General features: G+C 33.4%; 1 protein-coding gene across 2 annotated transcripts in view; it reads right to left on the bottom strand.

Moving 5' to 3' along the window:
• LOC129807309 (uncharacterized) overlaps positions 1 to 23,984 on the bottom strand; it is a 352,121-nt gene that overhangs the window by 105,328 nt on the left and 222,809 nt on the right. The window contains exon 3 of one of the 2 annotated variants that reach the window (XM_055856496.1): positions 17,187 to 17,223. The exons of the other annotated variant lie outside the window; for it this stretch is intronic. The gene's annotated coding sequence lies outside the window, so the exon portion shown is untranslated. The remainder of the gene's footprint in view (positions 1 to 17,186; positions 17,224 to 23,984) is intronic. 2 annotated transcript variants of the gene reach the window in all.

Here is a 23,984-nt window from a genome sequence, read left to right on the forward strand (position 1 = left end):
ATTGAAAAATGATCTCCAAGAAGTTTACTTAAGTGAGATTTGAATTTCTCATATACATACATCAGTGTAGAAGTATAAAAAATTATATTTAGGTTAAGTAAACATTTAGAATTTATTACAATAAAATGGTACTTATTTCTCTAACGATATATCATTATAATTCCTTATTTTACTATTAAATAATTACAATTTAACACAAATATAAGAATTTATAACTCCTAGTTATTTCATTACTTTAAACTACATGTTACTTTCTGTATTCTGGGCATGAACCAATAAACTTATTATTATTATTAAAACTTAACTTTATTATATTATTATTTTTTAAGGTCTCTTAAAAATATCTGTTATTTAAAGCTTTTTAAAACAATAGTGGCAAAAACTAGGGAGTAAATTTTACAACAGCATGAGAAAAGGTTTTTTCAAAATAATTAAGTAAAAACTTAGGAAAATTCATCAAGAAAAATTGACAGTATTTGTTTACCTATATTCTATTTCAATATTTAATCTTATCTCAATGAAAAATAAATAAATATATCTAGATTACCTGAACAACAATGGCGTCTACACACTAGTAGAAATTTTTTTTAAAAATGCCTTTTTAAAAAAATTCTGACGTTTCTACCTACAAGGATATGGGAAATTTGATTTAAAAAGGCATTTAAAAAAAAATTCTACTAGTGTGTAGACGCCATTAATATATACATATTAAATATATACATATTCTTTGATAACATAGTACAACATGTGAAGAATATTTTCTCATCTTAAAGCTTCAAGCCAGTAGTGAGAAACTTTAGGATAGAGCCTTTACAAATTTATTTAAAGCCAATTGAGAAGCATCAACTTTAAAAGCTCTTTTTAAAATCTAAATTTGTGAGATTTATATGCAAAATTTTTCGAAAACTAATGCATTAATCTCATCGAAAATTTGCATACTTCTAGAGTTGATTGTTTAAAACCTACACAAGGATTTGTTTTTTTTTTCCTTGATCATACCTTATTTTGCACAACGAAATGTAGTGTAAAATACGCCTTTTTTTCTTGTAAAAAATGCTATTGAAAACATATTTCATGTTTTTAATCTTTTGTTGAAATATAAGTTTTGCTCAACTGCTAACAGCAAATATTTAGTTTTCTGATTTCAGAGAAAAATTATGTCAGTTATGTCTCCGAAAATCATTTTAAAAGATCAGCCTCTTAAAATTTGTAAATGAAAATTTTAGAAAATATTGTTCTAATGTTGTACTTTTATGTTTCAGAGTTGGATTTGAAGAAATATTCTTTATTATATTTAAAAAAAAATTAAAGAGGGCATATTTTTTGGTTTCTAAAAAAACTACGTAATTCCTTAAAATAAACAATCCTGCTTCAGCCTGCACCACTTCAAAAGATGTGTAAGTTTAGGACGGTGGCAATTATTTTGTTTTGCACTTTCCACTGCTCCCTGGCGTGCTTCTGCTCTCTCCTCTTGAAATTTTAGGTAGAATTTCCATGTTTCAGTATATGATCCTCTCGTTCGAACTTCTGCAAATCTGGAGTTCCGATTCCGACATCTAAGAAAAAATGGTAACATAAACTAAAATTACAAAATTTATCTTAACAGTTTAGACATGTAAATAGATAGATAGATAGATAGATAGATAGATAGATAGATGTTTATTCATTAGCAATAAATGAGGCTAAATCCCGTGGAAAATAGAAAACGTATAAAACGGTTAACTCGAGATTAAAAAAAAGAAGTTAAAACGTAAACTTGACACAGTTTAAAATTCAAAAGTCTTTAAAATATTTTGTGGTGAACAGCATTTCACAGTTTTTACACTAAAATCACGAGAAATTTTATCGATTTTTTTTAGAAAATACATTGCTCACCATATATTTACGCATTGAAGATAGAATTGGATTAAAAGTTTGTGAAAATCACGTTAAAATACAGAAAACGCCGCACTTTAACTTTGGATGCGCACACTTTGCCCAATACTAACCGTGGCAAGGATGAAAATCAATCCTTGAGAGATTAAAACAGGTTAACTCAAGGTTAAAACAGGGGTAAACTCCTAATCTTGACACGGTTTAAAATGTAGGCGTGCGGATAATCCTCAGAGAACAGCATTTTCACGATTTTTCCACTAACACCTTCAAGAATTTCACCGATATTTTTTATGAAAATTAATTTCTCACTGTTTATTTAGGCATTGATGGTGGAAAATTGGGATAAATTCTGTGAAAACTTCGTGAAAACTTGAGGAAACGCCGCACAATGGCTTTAGACGCGCACACATTGCACCAATCCACCAATACTAACCGTGGCAAGGATGAAAATCAACCCTTGAGAGATTAAAACACGGTTAACTCAAGGTTAAAACAGGGGTAAATTCCTAATCTTGACACGGTTTAAAATTTAGGCGTGCGAATAATCCTAAGTGAACAGCATTTTCACGCTTTTTCCACTAAAACCTTCAAGAATTTCACCTAGATTTTTTTAGAAAATATATTGCTCACCATTTATTTACACATTTACGGTAAAATTGACCCTAAATTCAGTGAAAATCTCATGAAAAAAGAGAGAAGATTCCGCACTTTGATTCTTGACGCGCACGTTTGGCTACAAACTTGAAAAGAAAATTAAGCACCACTTACCACAGAATTTTTCACAATTTACTCTTCTATGTCACTGATATGTCCCTGGGTGGTCACTGGGGGCTCATATTGAGCCCCAATCCTCGAAATGTCAACGCGAATGCCTCCATTCTTTGAGGCACACTGAACACTAAACACCATTTTTCTCTTTCTGATTCCACTTGACAAGTTTACACGAGAAACCCTTAAATGCATTAAGAATCTCGCCATGATAGAAATTTAAAACCATTCAAACCTTGCGCAAGATTTAAACCGATGTGTTAAGGTTAATACTGAAATCCTTCACTAAAAAAAGGATTTAAAATTGCTAAAACAGGGTTAACTCATGTTTACAGTTTAAAACCTTTTTAAAATTAAACCGTGGCTAACCCTGTTTATAGTCGATTTTAAACCTTGCCTCAAATAAGCTCTTTTCTGAGTGCGTGTTTGGTGGTGCCCCAGTTTCCCCTATAATTATTTAACTCCATAAGCCAATTTTGAAGCTAAATTACGTCACGATAATGCCCTAGATAGACTTATGACTTAAGCCGAGAGAAGACTTAATGGGAAACTGATGGCAATAAGCCAAAGAAAGGAAGGTACCCCAATTCAAAATTGCCCCACTTACCCCTCCCAAAGTAGATAAAAGAAATATTCCTTGCCTCCAACAAGAATTGAACTAAGAACTGAGAACCTTTCGCTACCCATATGAATGTTACTAATCAATTGGGAGGACAACCACTCACATTTAAGTGAACATTACAAATGTTCAGAAAAGGCTTAATAAGTGAGATTTTAAGTAAGTTTTTAATATTATTAGAATATATGCAATTTTTTAATAATAAATTAACTCAAATAAGACTTAAACTTTTCCTAAGCACCTCTGGTAAGTTCTTGTTTACGATCATATAATCATAAAGTCATATTATTATTTACAGGAGGTATATCAAGATTTTGATGCCATATTTGCACAAAAACCACGGAGAAGGTACACAATGGCTCTGTTCAGTAGGGGAGACCGGGGAGGTTTGGGACAGGGGTAGTGTGGGACAAAGCGATTTTTTCAATTAATTTTTGAAACAAATGGGATTTAACCATTACTGTATCGTAGGCAATATTAAGATGTATCTTGACTAAAAGAATGGATATCCTAAGTTTTATTGTTTTAATTCTATGAAAAAATTTTTAAAAATTGATAAAAATCGTATATTTTGACGTCTCAGTTTTCCTCTTTGTATTTTATATCAGCGATATATAATCAAAACTTTTTTATCTTATTAGGTAGCAGTGTAATCTGGGACCATATTTTTATAAAAGTTTCAGAGATTATACGCTCTTGTTTTTTACATAAAGGTTTTAAATACCAAAACTACACGTGGGGATGTTTGGGACACCTGAAAGGGGATGAATGGGACGTTGATTTTCGACAAGATTGTCGGTGGTATGCAATTGTTTATTGTCAAAATGAAGAGTAATGCCCAGTTTCTACTGGAAATCTCCCTCTTGTGCAAAGTTTACCAGTGGAGCAGATTTCTCTAACTACAGGGGCAATTAAACCATCAAAGTCTTGGGAATCAATAATTCCTTTCAAGAGGATATTCGATCTTTGCCCAATCTAGTTAGAAACTATTTTTTTCGAAAATTTCTCGAACAAGTTCTCCAGAAAAAGCAAGGCGAGAGCTAATTCAGAGAAATAATGATAAACAGGTACAATGCAGTTGTCGTAAAATCAAACAGGAATCCATCAATGAGTTCAAAACTAAGAGTTGCAAGAAAATCTACTCGCCTGAGGAATTTGATAATCATGATTGCAATATTTAGAATAAAAAAAAGAAAAGAAAGGTAGATGGAAAATAAGAAGAAACTACCTTAAATAATTAATTGACAATAAATGACTCTACTGTACAAACAAAATTGATATTAATTTCTAAGTGTAAATAAAAGATGAAACATTTTTATTTCTATCAGAAAAAATTTTAATCTGGTATTTAAAATTAATTAACGTGTTCCAGTAATACAAATTATGCGAGAAAAAACGCGTCCCAAATATCCCCTTTTGCGTCCCATACTGCCCCACATCGGGGAGGTTTGAGACAAAGCGTCAAGTAAAATGTTTTATCTTCTCCAAGAAAACTCAGTTGTTTTCCAAGTTCTATCGAGTACTTTTTATAAAGTCAATACCCATAAGTATCCTATAGACCACATAAAATTGTAATACACTATCGTGGTTTTTTGGAATAGTGTCTCAAAGTTAAAACATGAAAAAGTGTCCCAAACCTCCCCGGTCTCCCCTAATAACCTTTCGAAGAAATAAAGCCACTTCAAAGCCAAGCCAAAGTTATTAGAAAATCTACCGGAAGCCTAAGTGTAAATTCATGTACTCGCTGCTTCAGCGCTGAATGTTTTCCCATTTCAAATTTTGGTATTCTTGACACTTCAATCGTCAACAATATCAACATAATGTGTAAACGTTTGCTGCAAAAAGTGTATTTTTGGGTAGTTTTGTGGAATTTCAGGACAGCAGAACGTTTCAATCGCAATTTTATTAAAATAAATGTCCTTTTCATGAACTTACTCATTTTTATATAACTATAGTCGATTTAAACATTCGAACTTCCAACGGGGTTTTAGGTAAGTTCTCTCATACTTCGAATCGGTACAGAAAAAAAACTCAACCTGAGAGATCTCTCAAATCGGGAAGGTTATTACTGAATGAGACAAATGGGGGAGATTGGTTTGAGTGACTTTTTTCGTATTTCAACTTTAAGGCATTACTCAAAAAAGCCAAAAAACTGTTTTGGAATTTTATATGGCTCATAATATACCCATACCTATAGATATTAACTTTAACACTAAACCTACCAAGACTTGGTCAAATTGACCGGTTTAAAATTATCACATATTTAAACGGTACAATGATTACTATCAAACTTTATAACTTTTTTTTTTAAATATTCATGTAATATGTTTTTCAGTGTTTAAATTTTAATTTTTTGCTCTTTTTTAAATACAAATTTGTTGAGTATACTACCCTACCACGGTTTGTTATTTGACCGAAAAACGACCAAAAACGGTCGGTAGGTTTAGTGTTAATAAATGAACTTGATGGAGCACAGAAAATGAATTCGCTTATTTGGAAATAGGAAACAGCTTAATGTAATTTTTTGTTCTGGTAAATCGGTGTGTTCACGCCTGGAATTTGATCATCCAAAAGTCTCTTAGCTAAAAGGTAAATGACTGTCTATTCATATATAGAATATTAAATGTTCAAAAAAATCGAACATAATTTCGAATTTAATTTCGAAACTAAATTCGGTTTTTTTTTTGTTTTTGAAAAAGTTCAGGTTACGAACATACGGAATCCAGAGATTTTGAGTGATACTGAAAAGCTTTGAAGCTTCACATTATGGAAATTTTATATACCACTTGGTTTTTGTCTTTGTTCGTTAATTATTTAGTGCAATATATTAGTATTAAGTATTTTTAATCAAAACATATAGGGTTCGCCCCTCTTACATTGTTTGATTGAAGAAAAAGAACAAAAGTAAGACAACAAAACACATATAGGGGATACTGGGGCATTAGTAAAAATGGGGTAGTTGTAAACACCGTTTGTTTTTTTTTTTTTGATCCCCCCCCCCTTACCCTTGATATAGGTCTAAAGCCTATCAACATTTGTGACCAAGGTCCCATTACAAACAAAACACTTAACAGTTAAACAAATATCCTTAATAAAAATCTATCAGTAATATTCTAACGTCGTTACTATTTTGGGAACGCCACAATCTTTTTCAAGGGTCCTGGGTACAACGTTTGTTATTACTAGACTACTTGGACTTATGTCCCCCATTTCTTCAGTGGATAAAGATCCTATAGGGATCAGAGATAACGAATTGACATAGATCTTAAATATTCCCTGAAGTCTTTTACCCAATTAAAAAACTGCATTTTTACAAACTTCCCCGTGTTTACTGCTGCCCTAGTTTTCCCTATTTTAATTTAATAGTAAGTCCTATATCTCATATTTCCAGGAAAAGAATATTAATCAAGATCCTTAAGAAAGATTAGAAAATACCGATTAGCATGAAACTTTAATCATCTAAGGCTTCAAAGCCTTAGTGCCCAAATAGACTCGGATTGATCCTAGATAATATTTAGCCTGTAAAATTTCGCAGTAAAGGATTATATAAAGGAAATTTACCCAAATGACCTTTAATCGATGATCTTAAGCCCTCTGTATATAACAGTTGGGAATAAATCGGTACTACCAAATTTTGCAGGCTGAATATATCTCAAGGATCATAGTCAGAGTTTTTGGGTCCTTATCCATTGCTTATTTCATTTGCTTATCCTCTTTTATTTCCAGCATAATATTTTGGTAAAATTTCGGAATTGTAAAGTTCCTCCAAAATTACGTAATACAGTTTAACCGCTTGTACACTGAGAGAAATCCGAAAAAGTTAAAATAACATTCCGGAAATGTTAATTTTACCCTGCAGTATTGATCCGAAATCGGTGTAAATATTACCCTTTTTAGGTGTATTGGGGGTTAAAGTTACCCTTTTCATGTTAATTTTACCCTTAAAAAGGTGTAAAATTAACATTAAAAAATGTTGATATATTTTTACACCTAAAAAGTGTTAAAGTTATGAGGAAAAAAAGTTAATCTCACCCTCTTTTTTTTCTCAGTGTACGTACGACCATCTGCTATGAAATCTAGAAGCCAAACGGTTAGAGATAATGACTTAAAGTCTTTTGGAAATTTCTATTAACTTACTCTAACGTCATGTTTTTGATATAAGGGAGAATGGGTTAGAAATTTTCAGAAATTCAATTAATTCACTACTAAAATGAAAATGCCGTGCAAGTTTGGCTAAAAATTAACCAATAATTCATGAAGTGTTCCCTTTTCGGTTGATGAAATACTTTGTCATTTAGACGACTTGCTGCTTGTACAGATTTCCTACATTTTATTTGAGAGATCATTAGCTGATGGTTGAGCTTCCTACAGTGGAACTTAATGACTCCCCTTCCGAAAATGAGACAAGACAAATGAATGAAGAGTCAGTCAGTGAGCAATTTCCGTCTATCCAGATTCGATGAGGTAACTGACTCTACTCAATTTTATCATTAATCTCCTCGTGAATTTTCCCTAATTCTTCTCAGTTTGCAAATTATTGCTTCATCCCATTCTTCTGCTTGAATAAAAATATATATATATATATATATTTTTTAATAAATCTCCAACATATTTAAGGAATTTCTACTGGATGAATTATTAATGGTATTTTACGTCTCTTTAAACACTTTAGTGCATCTTCCAATGTGCATCTAAAGAATTTATGCCACACAATTTTATATTTCTCATTGACTTCCGGATTTTCTCTTTAATTTTTTTCTTCGGTATAGATATTTTTCACGAAAACCAAATCTCTTAAAGTTTTCTTAAGTAGATCACTTGCTCTGACATTTTCTGCAGTGTTGCAAACTTTAAAGGCTGACAACTAATGAAATTAATACATTCTGTGATATTTGGCTTCAATTGTCTGAATTCTAAATTTTATTGAGATTTAAGGAATATACTTGAACGTTATCGAAGTTTTGAAAGAAATAAATAAACAATTGTTACGGATAAAAAATATAACCGCGAAATGAAATCTTCTAAGCTGTCAAAAATCCCTTGGATCACTTGACACTAGCAATCATTTTCTCCGGGAGAGCCCAAGCAGCAATTTTTTCTTAAGCTAGTCTTGTAGAATTTCCTAAGTAAGGCACTATAGAACCAAAAATCTATTTATTTACTTATAACGCTCTTGTTTCCATTACTGAGATTACTATAAGTAAAGTGGCGCACTCATAAAGATCTTAAGAGCTGCTATAGGAATTTCCACAGAAAATTTTCACTTTAAGTCTTTTAAAAGTGCACTAAAAGACTTGTCTAATACTTGGTTCTATAAGACAGCTATTTTGCTTCTTGGGAGGGCTCTATTTTCTGACGTGAGTGGCTCTGCCAACTGTTCCCAATTTTGAATTATCCAAGTTTGAACGTCTTTTGCAAAAGATGTAAAATTTATAAAATTTTATAAACCATTCATAATAAAACAAATCTTTTTCGAATATTAAGATGAGTCTTTCGTAAATAAATGTTTTGAATATTGCAATGTGAAAAGCTCCGGTTTCATATATGTGCAATTGAGGGGAAAATTGAAATTGCATTTTCACCTCTTGATACATATTTGCACTTATGGCCAGTGGTGTAATTATTTTTCCAATTATTTACACTTGTCATAAATTTCATTACATTTCTGTTTATTTATCATGCCAGACGACATTCGATAAAATTTCAATTAATGCAGTCACCCTCAAAATTATTTTGAGTGGAGAATATTGATTTTTGTTTGCTGTTAATTTTAATTATTGAACTTTATAATGAAACATAGTGAGAATTTTTGGGAAAAATATTTTTGGTTTGTTCAAAAATTCAATTTTGAGATCCAGTAAAAAGTGATCATTTGTCAAGAATTTTTCACTATTTCTGGACTATTTACATTTCTTAATAAATTTAATTTTTACTGGCAAATTTTCACCAAAATATTGCTCAATCTGCTGCAGCAAGAGTTATTTTGGTAAATATAAGTTGGAATAAAAGTTTGTGAGGAGTTTGGTTTCATGTATTATTCCTTTGGGAGGGAAATCTATGGAAGAGAGGAATAGAAAAGAGCAGAAGAGAACCTTCGAACCTTCCCAGAGGCATTGCTTATCACTGCTCAATTCCTATTTCATATCCATGATTGCCAATTCAGAATGACGGTCACACTTGAATTGAAAATCAGGGGTAATATAGAGAAATTTTATTCTTTTTATTGCATCAACGGTTGAATTTCAATTTTTCTTACATTTGGAGAACTTCAATCCCATCATCTGTGTCCTATCTTTCACACAAGTATTTTTGCGGGGAAGAAAAACTACAACAGTATCTTATCTCTGTGATGGAAAAACTCTGATCCATTGATGTGTGATATTCTCTATTTTGCAGCATTTTCCTCTACATTTATTTTCTGACTTATTTCAGTTGCCTTATGCTGGTTTAAGATAGCTATATATGTAGATATATATTTAAAGACAACTTCTCTCAAACATTTCAAATTCTCCAAGAAGAAATTCAATGATTGGAATAGGGAATATCCCAGAGATTTCACCAAAAAAAGAGTTAAATCAAAACAACTCCCATTTTCCCCAACTCAAAAAGCCATTGGAATCGTACTGAAAGGAAACCAACAGTGAAAATTCTATATTGTATCACCACCATCTCTCACAACAAGAAGATATTGATGAAGTCTGGCAATACGAGTTTCATGGCAAAAAGATATGATTTTCCGGCAAGTATAGGGGTTGTCACACATGGAGAAAATAACGAAAAATTTCAAAATTGGTAACTCAAGCACTCTAGAAATTCTTTCATCACCATTCCACATTTACTGGCAAAGAGAGATGCAATGAAGATATTTCACAATCAGACACAAAGATCCACTGAGGGCGTGTGAGGATTGAAATCTTATAAGATTTCTTTTCGCTTTTCTTCTATATTTTTCTCCTCTCCAGTCCTAAGAATGTCTTCTATATACCCTTCAGTAGCTCAATGACGACGAATGTGAATAACGTTAGCATTCTCAGAAGGGTTTCCCAGGAAACAAAACAAAATAATGGAATTTAAGGCCCAACATTTCTTAATAAGGAATTACATGAGAATTTTAGTCATTAAAGCTACTCAATAGCAATATGACTAATTTATATAAATCTGAGTATTAACATTGAGAATTCCAGTGTATTTCAGCGGTGTTATTAAAGACACTAAAATCAAAACCAAAAAACTCTCAAATTGAAAGCGAAATTCTCTGAAATCTAAATGTAATACTCTAAAATCAAACCCAAAATACTTTAAAAACAAAACCATACTCTAAAGACAAAACGATGATACTTTAAAATTAAAATCGAAATTATCCTGCTCTAAATTTTTGATAGAGAGATCTAAATCCAAAACTATAGTATTCAATACCAATTTACTAGAATAAAAAAATTTTTAGAAATTCTTCTGAATTGAAAGGAGAAATTGCTTGGTGAAATTTCACAATCACTTTATTCTAAATTAAAAACCATTGTACTCTAAATTAAAAATCAGAATACTCTGAATTCAAAACCATTTTAGTCCAAATGTAGGGTAGAGTCAGCCCTTTATGCCATGTAAAATCACTTTTTGGTCACCCAAGCTAAAAAAAAACTAATTAAAGCAATTTAAGAATAAGTTGTACTTCAACTCACAATATGTTCTATTCTACTATTCTAATGGATTATTAAGTCTCTTAAATATTTAAAATTCATTTTAAAACAAGAGTCGAAAAGTACTGGAACAAGCAAAATTGGGGGAAATGCACTGAGATTCACCAAAATTTTTGATATGTATTTATAAATATAGATAAATATTGTTTCGAAATATCTTTATACAATAATTCATTTTAATCTGACAAAAATTTCGTACATTACGAGGCCATTAAAGCCTAAGGGTGCCCTCGTAAACTAAAGTCTATAAGAGTAAATCTTAAGGGTAATTTATAACCTAAGGGTAAATAAGTATGAATCCAAGACTTTACGGATTCAAAACCACTATACTCTTAAGTTTAAGAAATATTCTATTGGAAGTTTTACTTGAAATTCAAGCAAAAAGGGACAGATAATCCTAACCGGCTTATGTAGGTGAGATTCTTAACATGAGCTAACTCGGAGTGCATGCAAATTCGATTTAGAGCTGAAGTTGGGAGACGCCATTCAGTTATCTTGAATCAAATTCGTGAAATTATACAAATTTTGTATTTAAACCAAAATATCAAGGATTTGGATGAACTGACAGAAAAGTGTTATATGGGTGAAATGTAGACCAGAATGTTCTCTATAATTTTTCCATAGAACATGATCTCATCGATTACTCAGAAGTCAAGATAATCGAGGTTTTTTGTTTCTTAACTCGTTTTTTCATCCAGAGTTCCCCAAGTAGTCATTTGTTGAACTTCAACTATATCAAAGAATTGTTGTCTTTTGTGGGACTTTCCATTCAAAACCCTATTTTAAGTGTCTTGGTGGAGTAGAGGCAGTCAAATTGGCATTTGAGTGATTTCAAAGCGTTATTATGGGAAAAATCAATTTTTTCACACTTAAACGGCAAAATCTGAGTGATAGCTTAGTCTGAGTGGAAAATGATGTATGGACGAAATGTAGAGACAAATGTGCTCTACAATTATGTCGAAGTAATCATCAAAATCGGTTCAGCGACAGTCGAGATAATTGAGGTTATGTGATATTGAAATTGGTTTTTCGACTGTGGCGCCCCTGGTGTTGGTCCCACGAAGTTCAAATGTTCTAGAAAGTTGTAGTATTTGATGAGATCTTTCGTTTAAGCCCTCATTCATCAAAATCGGTCACATAGAACCGGAAATATGATTTTTTAAATTTTGTGAACTTTGACCCCTCATATCTCCGGTTCTATTGAAACCACAGCGCACATACGCACCATTTTGGAAACGTCCTAGACTGGACTACAACATACTAAAATTTCATTAACTTGCACAATGCCGTTTTTGAGAAAAGTGACTTTGAAATTCGATGAATTTTGACGCTATCACAGCGCCACCTATGGTGACTTTTTGAACTTCCATCTGAAAGTGCTCATCGAGACGAAACCAAAAAGGTAAAATTTAGGTTGCTATGTTAATTAGAACCGGAGATAGAGGCCGGTCAATGTTCGAACTTTGACCCCTTATAGCTCGGGTCAGGGGTTATGGATCGACTTAAGGTTTTTTTGTTTGATAGGTATAATCAACGGCTACAACATACTAAAATTTCAGCCCGATTGCATAAGGAATTTTTGAGTTATTTTACTTTTAAGATTTAAAAATTTTCTTTTTAAAAAAAGCGCCCCTAGCGGTGGTTTTATGAACTTGCGATGTTAGAAGGAAAAGTGGCATTTCATGAGAGCTTTCCAAAAAGCCCTCATTTTTTAAATTCTGACAATTAGAACCGGAGTTATGGCCATTTTAAGAAAATTTTTTTGGACCCTTATAGCTCGGGTCAGGGGGGTCGGGGGACCTTAAGTTTGGTATTGATGGAAAGCTCTAAGGCCCAGCTATAACATACTAAAATTTGAGCCCGCTCGATGCCATAGGGCCGGAGCTATTGAGAAAACAAAAAAAGGGGGGTCTCTAAAATGGCGGAAGGAGGGGTGGGGGGTGGGGGGTCAATGCACCATGTTGCAATTTTCATACGATATTTAACCTTTGCCGAAAACCGCAAGTCGATATCTTTTTTAGTTTAGGAGCTATTAAGCTCCAAAGAGCGGCCGGACGGCCGGCCGGCCGGCCGGGAACGTAACTTAGCCCCCCATATATTCGTGATCAGGAAGTGGCGAAACACATTTTGGCCAAGTTTGAGCGCGATCGGAGGACATGAAATTTTGTTAGGATTATAGTAGGTGAGATTGTTAAGAATCTCACCTAATACTGGCTGCCGAAAAAAAAACATTTTTAGCTGGTTTTTCCTTAAATCTAAACCTAATTTTTTAGAAGAAGAACAATGGGCATCCTCTTGAGGCGGATTAGCTATCCAAATTTATAGCCAAGTTGTACAAAATAAGAGCCAAATTCACCTCTACATATCAATTCATTTTTAAACGTATTAAAACTAATTTTAGTAAAAATAAGACGATAAATAGCTTGCCAAGTTTCTAAACAACCCTTCTGAAAAGTGACTAACAAAAATGTCAATTAGTTTTGAAAATATCGCACTTCAAACTTGGAACATCGATACTTATAAGCAGACTGTTTAAAATTATGAGCGTTTACCCTAAAAGTTGTTGCTTTGTGTTTTTCCTCACAACAATTTAAAGACCGACATATTTTGACACTTTAGCACTTAGAAATTCGAACAGAATGTACTTCAGCCACCTTGTGAAAGTATCTAGAATTAAGGATGTCTCTTTTTTGGCTTTTCAAATAGATCTTAGAATTTTTCAAGATATACTTGTGGATGGTAAGAGTAAAGTGAGAGGTGCAGTGGCAGATTGTGCTCATGGGGCCTTTTCGAGGGAACTTCCCTTCAAAAAGGAAGACTACAGAACACTATCCGGAAGCCGTCTTGTAGTTAGAATAAGGCCATGCCATCCAAAACTTTTCATACGCATCCCACTGAATCTTCAACTCCGAGGAGACTGACAGATCTGAGGATTTGTCTACAAACCCATGGGCTCAACGTGTTTACTCATCGGGGGACATTTCGTCGTCACCGCGGTATGTATTCTAACCCTTAGGGTGATACTTCCGGGGAGCACCGATTTACTCCATAAAAGAGAGGGCGGCTGCAAGGATTTTCCGTCCTTCCGGAAAGACTCGGTACTCGGAACTCGGTACTATTGTATGTACAGTACCCTTGTTCAAGTCCCCATCCCACAAGAGAATCATAAAATAGATTTCTTTAAAGATTAAAAATTGCTAATATTTGCTCAAAATGCTTATTTTCATACTCGAAATCAATAATTGATATTTTTCCTACTTAAGTTGTAAATACACGTTTCGTAAACAAAAAAGTCAGTTATTCTGTTTCAGTTATTCAATAGATAATCGATCCACGTAATACTGATCAATCAGAATTTAATTTAGCGGTATATAACACTAATATCTGTCTATCTATCATCTATCCATCATCAATCTATCAATTTTATGATTCTATTTCATGTTCTATCTTCATATTTCGATCGAATGATTTCATAAAATCTCCACCAGAAAAAATTTCCAGTACTCCTAACTTTGATAAACCCTTGCTGAGAAATCTAAATACAAGATAGAATTATTGAACATAGAAAATAATTACTAGCATTATATGGATGAAATCTCAACCTATTCCTATGACATCCTAGTAACAAGAAGAGACAAGAGCTTGGGGTAAGGGGCTAAGAGTGAACACTGAATTACTGGTTTTCTGAATCTGGATTTTAATAATTATTTAAACTTTTTTGCAGGACCACTTTTCTACTACGGAAAGAGCACTTTTCGTATTACGAGTGCTTCTTCTTTTTTATGTAAAATTAAACAATTTATCAAATGAAGAATCTATCCGCTTAAGAACTGAGTATGTAATGCACACATCTTAAGAATCAATGCCGTGTAATGACTGCCGCGTCAACCGGGTTGCATTGTAAACATTTATTTTAATTTATGGTAAATATTCCCAGTCAAATTAAGAACAAAAATTTTATACTCCATCTGACTTAGACTTACTTTTGAGAAATTACTCAGCAATTTGTCTAATTTTTCTCCTAAATTTCGAGTATTTAGCTCATTAAGCAATAGGAACAAATATGATGAAATTCCCGGGTTTTATAGAATTCATTGTCTCTTTCCGGAGAAAATGAGTGATTCTAATGAGTGGCGAAACAATGAGGAGCTTTGGTGCTTAAAGGAAAACTTGTGTGATCAGCAGACGTTGAATTTTAAGCACCACAACCAACAATAAATGGTGGAAAAGAGTATACGGCTGTGTATTTTTCTCGCACACAGCACACACTTTTCCACAATAAAATTCAACAACAATGGGAAAATACAATTAAAACGCAAAATGTGTAAGTTTATAGCTTGAACATGCGGGGGGATGAAAAAGCAGGGAAAATCTGTGGCAAATTCAAATTGCTTTTTATGTATGTAAATTAGGGTTGGGGCGGAGAGAGGGTATATGTATGGCTTGAAAATTCAACTCCTTAACCAAAAGCTCCCAGTGAGACTCCAATGAATCCCTTGGGGACATTGCGGGTGGGAATTTTCTCAAAAGCACCGCACGAGCATTTTCATTTCATCTGTGTCTTTTCTATTCTTCATCAGCCCCAACTCCTCAATTTTCCTGGCTGTTAATTACTAAACTTGTCTCCCTAGAGATTTCACATTTTCACCGAGACTCTAGAAGAGTTTCTTTTCAAAAGTACCAGCAGCATTGCCAACAGATTATTAAATGTTTCACCAATGGAAATTAAATAGCAAATTCATCTGAAGAACCATGAGGTCAAATGGAATTTTTGATGAACATTATGAAATTATTTCTTTACAACAAATTCAAACAGCTCTCAGAAAATCAAACTTTTAAAATCCTGTCAAATCAATAGACTCCTAATTTAAGCCCTGACAGTACTGAAACCAAACGTACTTTTTTTCAGTGCTTCTTGCTCATGCGGGATACTTTTCAAACGTTTCATTGCAATACTTGATGTACAGGGAAATTATTTTGGTGATAATTAAATTCAACTGTACTAATGTGAGCGTAATTACATTAACTGCTGATCAAATTTAAATCTAAAAATAGATCTGATAAAAGTTTCACTTTCAATTTGTCAAGAGTCAATCACAATAACTGAACTTCAATTATTGCTTCGAAAGTGACACTCATGCTTCCAAATTTAATTTTATTTTTCAATTAATTTCATTACTCCCAAAATATAGTATAATTCACTCTTGCAGATTTTTCCTGAAATACGTGAAATACAGAGAAAGTCACTAAATGAAGAATATTAAAAATATTTGTAATTTTTCACTATTTTGGCTCTCGATAATTGAATTTCGACTCTAATTTTTCTAATTAATAATAAAAAAAAAACAAATACTAATAATGGAATACAGTTTTCAATAGTGGCATTACTGGAAGATAAATACTAATACTTTACGTTGTACAAAAAAGTCGTTAAAGTCCGAAAAATTTAAACTTATTTTCGAATTTTCAAACAAAACAAGGGTTAATTCGCAAAATTTATAAAATATCACAATAAAATATTAGAAGACGCACTTATTTCAGTGATTATGAGGAAATATTAAATGGAACAGCAATATTACGAGAGCTGTTCCTTTTATGTTCCCTAAAACAAAGCTAAAACTTCGAAATTCGAACAAGAAATTCTTCAGCCATCACGCGGACAATTCCAGAAATAAAAATATATTCTCCTTGGCTTTCGAAACTGATATTTGAATCTGTTCTCTTGGAAGTCATTTTCATCTAATATTCGTTTTTCGAAAGATAATTGCTTCCAAGGTGTTGACACATTTAAAGAGAATTCAAACCTAAGATACTTACATCATAAAACAGGGCCTTCATTAATAAAACCGGATGCATGCCTAACCTTAAAAATTTATAATTATTATTTATATAATTGGATTTTAGTTTATTGCTTTGTCAAATTTAATTTTAATTTTCCTATCTTAGTACCAAATTTAGCAACGCGCGGATATTTCAAATTAGCTTACCATGATTTACATCACACATTTACTTTATTCACAACTTTAATTTAAAAAATTCGAAGATCGGTTCGAGATCGGAATTCGAATTACGAATTGATGGAAAATTTAAAACAACAAGATTCATTTCTTAATAATCCCCTAATAATCACTGAGTAATTACTTTATTAATTTAGTTTGAAAATTCTAAATAAAGTTTGAATTGTTCGAAAAATAACGACTTTTTGTGAAAAATAGAGTTCTATTTACCTTTTATGCAAGACATTTTTGGACAATCAAACCCCACCTGTAAACAGAAATGTGATAGTATTAACGTTATTATAGTGATGTTTTTTGCATACAAATATTTTGTTCTGTCAGAAAATCAAGAGGTAATATGAACAAACATTTTTTAATTAGCAAACATGACAAAAAAAAACAGATTTGATAGTAAAACCTGATAAATAAAATGGGGAGTGCTGTTCAAGATTTTTGTTACGTTTTTATTGCGATGAAGCTCCAATGAGATAATTTTATGTAATCAGTTTGAGGAAAATACGATAAAATAGTTGGAAAGAATTGAAAAAAAGAGACTGAATAATATAGCATATAATATAAACCGGTGGCAGCCAAAATCCCTAAACCCAAAATCCAGAAATCAAAAATCCCGAATGTTTAAAATCCTGTTTCAAAATTCTGGAGAAAAATGTTTAAAATAATTTCCCAAGATCTAGAAGATTTCCCTTTGCCTCCAGCAATGGCGAGTGCAATCGTGGGAGTAGCTATGATACTTTTAGGAATTCGGGATTTGGCTTTCGAGATTTTGGCTTTCGGTATTTTGGCATTCGGGATTTTGGCTTTCGGTATTTTGGCGTCTGGGATTTTGGATTTCGAGATTTAGACTGGAATCCAAAACATATTTGTTTTAATTTTTTTTTACAACAGCTGTTATACTTGATGAAATTTCGAACATTTTTCGAACACTGAGTTTCAAAAGAGAATATTAACGAACAGTGTGATATGAAACTCTCAAGAAGGACGTATGACCGGTCAATTGCACTCTTGTTCATGGTGTTTATATTTGGAAAAATTTAACTAATAGGGTAAAATGTGGATTGCGAGACAGTTTGGAAAGTGGGACCAAGCAATGTGGAATGTGAGACACCTCAGATATATAGAAAATATTTCAATTTTCGATAAAAAAATATTAAACCTAATTTTGTGATTATTTGAGAAGGTAAAAATGCAAAAGTTGTTATTAAACAATCAAAGTTGCATCCACTTTAAAGCTATAACTGCTGGAAAGTGCGAAACGTCTGTCAAATTTAGAGAACCTCTTTTTGGTTGGACATCCATGAAGTTCTTGGTAATTAGGATTCCTCAAGTGTTACCCGGACATAAAGCAGGGATTAGCATAAGTATTCAATGTGCAAGTATACATAGAAAACCACCAACAATTGATTTTTTAAATATTTCGAATAATATTTTGACATTAATATCATTACGTCCATCTTTTCAAAAGCTTTTGTCCCACTTTCCAAAAATTTTCCACCTCTTCAAAATGTGTTTTTTTTCTAATTTGATTGAATATTCTAATTAATTGGTTGAAATTTCTAATAAAAACCTTTAAGATTCTGTTAGAGTATTTCACAAGGAATCTCATGATACAAAATAAATGAAAATAATAAATATTTATTCGGATTAAAAATGCATTTGAAATTGAACTTTTTCTTAAGTGTCCACCTTTCCACAATTCGCCCTATATTATTTTCATTTTAAAGAATATTGTCTTATAGAACGTAATAACACATAAAAAAATGGTTTGGTGGTGTTATTTTTTTAAATATTTTTTCAACTTAGAAAACAATGAAGACGTAAAGACGTAAACAATGAAGATGGTCAGGTAGAAAACCCCAGTGTATTCGATGTGTATGTGTTCAATCTCCGAAAAATTCGAAATTTCCAGAAAATCTACCATTGATATATTTCATGATTTATGAAATCTAATTGTTTTTGTCATTAAGATATATGACTTAAGAAGATATTTCGAGTAAGAAATCAAAGTAGGATTGCACTGTCATAACTGACGTTTACGCTGTCACATTGACAGCAATTGCAATCTCCTAACTCAACTACTTACAGTACCAAGAGAACTCTCCTGGCTTAATGAATCATGTTCAACTGGGTTACCCTAGTGAACGTTACATTGCGATATTTGACGCTTTTGAAAATTAAGCCGTGTGTTAATTAATTTTAATTGCTTAAGCAATTATACCATGAAAGAAAATGATCTCTTTTAACAAATGTATGCCTTTGACGTGGTTCATCGTTAATCCTTTAAATTTTCCAGCTTTGGAATTCGGAAAGACAAAAATATGTGATGGGGTTTCTTTAAAGTTTTCCCATTTGAAATAGGAATTGCAAGAGGTCTTGCAATTTTCACTCTTCTACGGGTTTGCCCCATCATAGAATAGTGATTTCGCAACAATGAGCTTTTGGTGTAATTTAGGGTTTTGAAAATTGCAATGGGCAAAAACACCAATAAAAAGTGCTGTAAACGTAAAACTTGTCGAAAATAACTGCAAAAGAGATGGTTGTTTCAGAGAGAAATCGGTTACAGGAAGAATTCTACTAAAATGACTGTCGTTGAATTCCTTTTTCCATTGTGAGTGTAGTTTACATTTTTGAAGGTGGTTAGGGCAAGGGTTGGAACTTCAATGTTCTTCTCTGCACATTATATTGTCTGTGATTCACTCTGTCTGCATGCAATGTCTCTTATCTCCATTTTGTAACCACATTATTTTCTCTAGACTTTTCCCTTCCGAGATTTTTCTATATGTGAAACACATGAAAGAACTCCATTCGAACTTACAAGATAAAATTCTACATGAAACAGAAGACAAATTCATTAAGATGCGAAAGGAATTTTCTGTAAAATTTTCCACATCATATTCCAATTAATGGAATTTTTATGATAATTCTGCGGAAGAAAATTTTAAAGTTAATTCATTTGGATTTTCCCATGAAAATGTTCCAAATGTTGTAACAAGGGGATGAAAATGGATTTAAGTATTCGTCACATCGCTAAAGCATTTTCCACTTCAGAGTATCTTACACCTTGTACTTCTTCATCATCGTCAGACGGTGATTTTCCCCACCGATGGGAAAATGTGTGTGGTTTCCACAAGGGAAGTCTTACAAATTTAACAATTATCCCATGTTGAGGAAAACTTACAAGATTTTGTCTAGTCAGTTGAAAGTCACGCGAAAATTCTGGTATTTAATTTTTTCAGGGTTTCCCCATCGACTTCAAGGATAAAGAACCCTCTCCATCTTCTGCTAATTAATCCATCAAAAATTTAAATCTAAAGGAAAACCCTCAATTTATAGAAAACAACTGCCGAGGAATACTTTGCAAAAGTACAGTAAAACTGTCTCAATCCATCATTAAATTGAATATGGAAACATCGTTGATTGTATCTATATTGGGACAATCCTCTTCATTTCCCATTTTCCCATTTCTTTGTCACCTCAAATCCCCAGGAATGTACAAAGCGCAACCGACTGAATCCAATTTACGCCAATCCGGAAGTTCATGAATAAATAGATTCTCGTTGGGAAAAGAAATCCTTTTGGATGATATAAGAATAGAACTCTCACCGGCATTGTTGTCACACTAACTAGAAATTTCCCGTCATTAGGGAAAGTTTTCCCGGGCAAAGAATGAAGATTTTTCTTTCATCGCCGGACACAATTCAATTGCAACTTCCTGGGCGGACTTTTAATTGGAAATCACCTGGAAATTGTAAATGCAATGGGAGAATTAGTGCAGTTAAGTCCTTGCGTTAGAAATGGTTTTTTTCTTTCAAAAACTCATTTGAAAGCTTTATAATTAGAGGAAAGGGGGGCAGCATTGAAATTGGGCTGCTTTAAAATTGGGTTTTTTCCTCCTAGTTTCAAATGGAACTTCAATTGAATTCAATTTATTAAAAATCATTATAATAAACTGTCCTCTGTACACTGATAAAACTAATAGGATCAAATTGATCCAAGTTTGATCCTTTTGCAAAGGATAGATCAAATTAACATGATCTGATAAATGTTCATTCAGAGTTTGAAATTTGATCCACTCTTTACAAAAGGATCATATTTGGATCAATTTGATCCTTTTATTTTTACAAGTGCAGAGTACAGTAAATGGCCCTACATAAAGTTTTGACGAGGCATTAATGGAGACCACATGGCTCAAGATAAGCCCCCTTGTTCGCTCTCTGGGCCAAGCATTCCAGGGAATAATACCCTCCACAAAAATGGAGTTGCGAAAATTACGACTCCCTGAACAGAACCCATAAGCTCCGAAAGGTACAGCGGCCTACCACTAGAAATAATCCTGAAGATAACATTCACCATACGGGTATCGATGTAACTTGGCATTGAATGACCGAGTATGGAATCAACATATGCGGAGATGTGATCATATGTATTTGAGTAGTCTGAAAACATATGGCCAAACACGAATTATCCGCCAGAGGGTCTTGCACCTCGCAATGTGTTCTAAAGAACAGCTCACATCCATAAGTGAAAAATGAAACAATTAGCGCTCAACTAAAACCATTCTGGTTTCCCTTGAAGTAAAAGATTGATATCGTCACAATGCAGATAGCGTAAGAAAAGCCTAGCGACAAATCTCATCCACGTGATTGAACCAAGTAAGTGTATCGTTAAAGACAACATCTAGGTTTTTCACCCCCTGGTGAGTGGATAGTGGAATATATTCGTCCAAGAGAAACAGTAGAAAAGGAGTGGGATTCCTACCCTTAGAATACATCAACAGTGCCTGAGACTTTTTAGTACTCAGCACGAGACCATTATTGCAAGCCCAAAGACAGATCCTCTCTAAATCATCATCATTAACAGCATCAAACCCGTGGGATGAATTCAACGGATCCCCGAAACAGTAAATTTACTGATCATCTAGGTAGAAATGATATGCACAAAACCTAAGTAGTGGAAAGTACTCTCCCTTCGAACGTTCATGCCTTTGAATAATGCGAATTTTCTTTTATTTTTCCTAGAGACTTATACACAATTGTCACATAATTATCAATAATTGATGATAAGCTAACTAATATTTAATAAAAATGTATAAGTCTCTTAGGAAAATCAAAAGAAAATTCCCATTATTCGAAGGCATGAACGTTCGAAAGGAGGGTACTTTCCCCTAGATATTTAAATATCTAGTATTAAGTCACAAATTTTATGAAAAAAATTAGGCCAGACTCATTTAAGGGATATGGAAGATTATGAGGTGTTCGAAGCTGGAGTGTGAGCGGAACCTGATACATGAATCTGTATAATTTTTTTGTAAAAAAAAAATAAAACTAAACGCCCCAAAGCACTTGCAATACTAAACTATGTGTAAGACTCATTCCGGGTACTGGGTGAAAACACCTTTTTCTCAAATGCCGGTGATCTTTCCTCCAATTTCCTCTCCGAAAATAAAGATCTCTTTGGATATTCCTTGGCAGACCAACCTCCCTTCCTTACCTGGAAACCTCCACCCAACACTTCTCCATCCTCCACCAACCGGTTCCCCTCAGACATTAGACTCCCCAGAGACTTTTCTCCATCTTCTCCCACTTGCCCCCTTTTCATCAGACTTTCCTCCACCAGCCTTGATCACTTAAATATCCACAGAGGAAAAACCCTATTTTTGGCCCATATAAACTTACTATATTATCAATTTTCCGTAAACACATATAACACAAAATACTTAGGGTTTCTTATTGGTGAAGCGCTGGCACAACTGATGACAAACAGCCGATACTTTTCCACATAATTCATGTCCGGATTTGAGGCACTCCAAAGATCACGTCAAAATAGGCATCTAATAAGATTCCGGATTCCTCTTTTCATTTTTCTGGGCAAGGGCGCTTCCAGAGTCGGTCCGATTGAAGTCTCCGATGAAAACATTACTCCCTGAAGCGATAGTCCGATAGTGAGCTCCGTAGGATACAGGAGGGGCAATTTATGATGATGAATGATTAGACACCAGGTTGCTTCCACAATCGGAAGATTGTTGTTCCCCCAAAGCACCAAGATAGTCCCCACAAATTCCGTCCCTCTGCTGACTTTCCTCTGTGGAAAGTACTCCTCCATCCAGACGGGAAATGAGATTCCTTGGTAAGGAATCTCCGATATTCCTGAAGACTCTCCAGATGGTCGCCAAGGGGACCATGCTGCGATGAGACAGGAAAGGGCTCTTCTTTCTCTATTCGTGGGGCCCTCTCCTCCGCCGGCACCACTGCACACACTTCTCACAGAACTCCCTGAGGAGGAAAAAACTTTCACTACCTTTCACCTCTGATCTCCAACCCAGACTGCCCTCCTCACAGTTGGAGGGGACAATTATACTCCCGGTGACGACACACCCGACACACTCACACCACAAAACATCGAACTTTGCTGATCTGAGCGGAAACTGTTATAAAATTTGCTAAGTTTCATATTTTAAATTTTGGTAACCGAAAACGACCGTAATATATGGTGTTTAGAGAGTCTAATTTTAAGCACAAAAAATATTTTTAAGTAGCACAGGCTCTTCACAGGAGGCCTACAACTCATTAATGATGATGCTCGCCTTATGTAGATTTTTTTCTATTTTTTTATCCGATTTGTAAAATTGTTTATTTAACATTTTAAAATATATATAATAAGGTAAAATGTTTTATAGTTACACATCATAGGTATAAACAAAGGTGTAAATTTTAAAACTGCATTTGCGTAATAAATGTAAGAGTAATAAAAACGTGCTAGTCTTTTGTTTTATTCAGTTAAATTCTAAGAAGAAGAGCTAATTAAAATCTGTGCCTAAGGCTTTGAGTTTTAATACAAAGCTCTCTCCTATTGTATACACATGGTTTTGAGATGGAGATGCCTGGTAAAAGCTCTCTTTAAGACATTGTTTCCTATGAACTATTTTGAAGGCACTAAAAGTACAATTTATTTACAAACAGTCCTATTGTTTGGGGGAAAAATCGAGAAAAACTTCAGTGGAAACAAGAAAAT

Source organism: Phlebotomus papatasi, chromosome 3, assembly GCF_024763615.1.
Source record: "Phlebotomus papatasi isolate M1 chromosome 3, Ppap_2.1, whole genome shotgun sequence".
NCBI classification, from domain to species: domain Eukaryota; kingdom Metazoa; phylum Arthropoda; class Insecta; order Diptera; family Psychodidae; genus Phlebotomus; species Phlebotomus papatasi.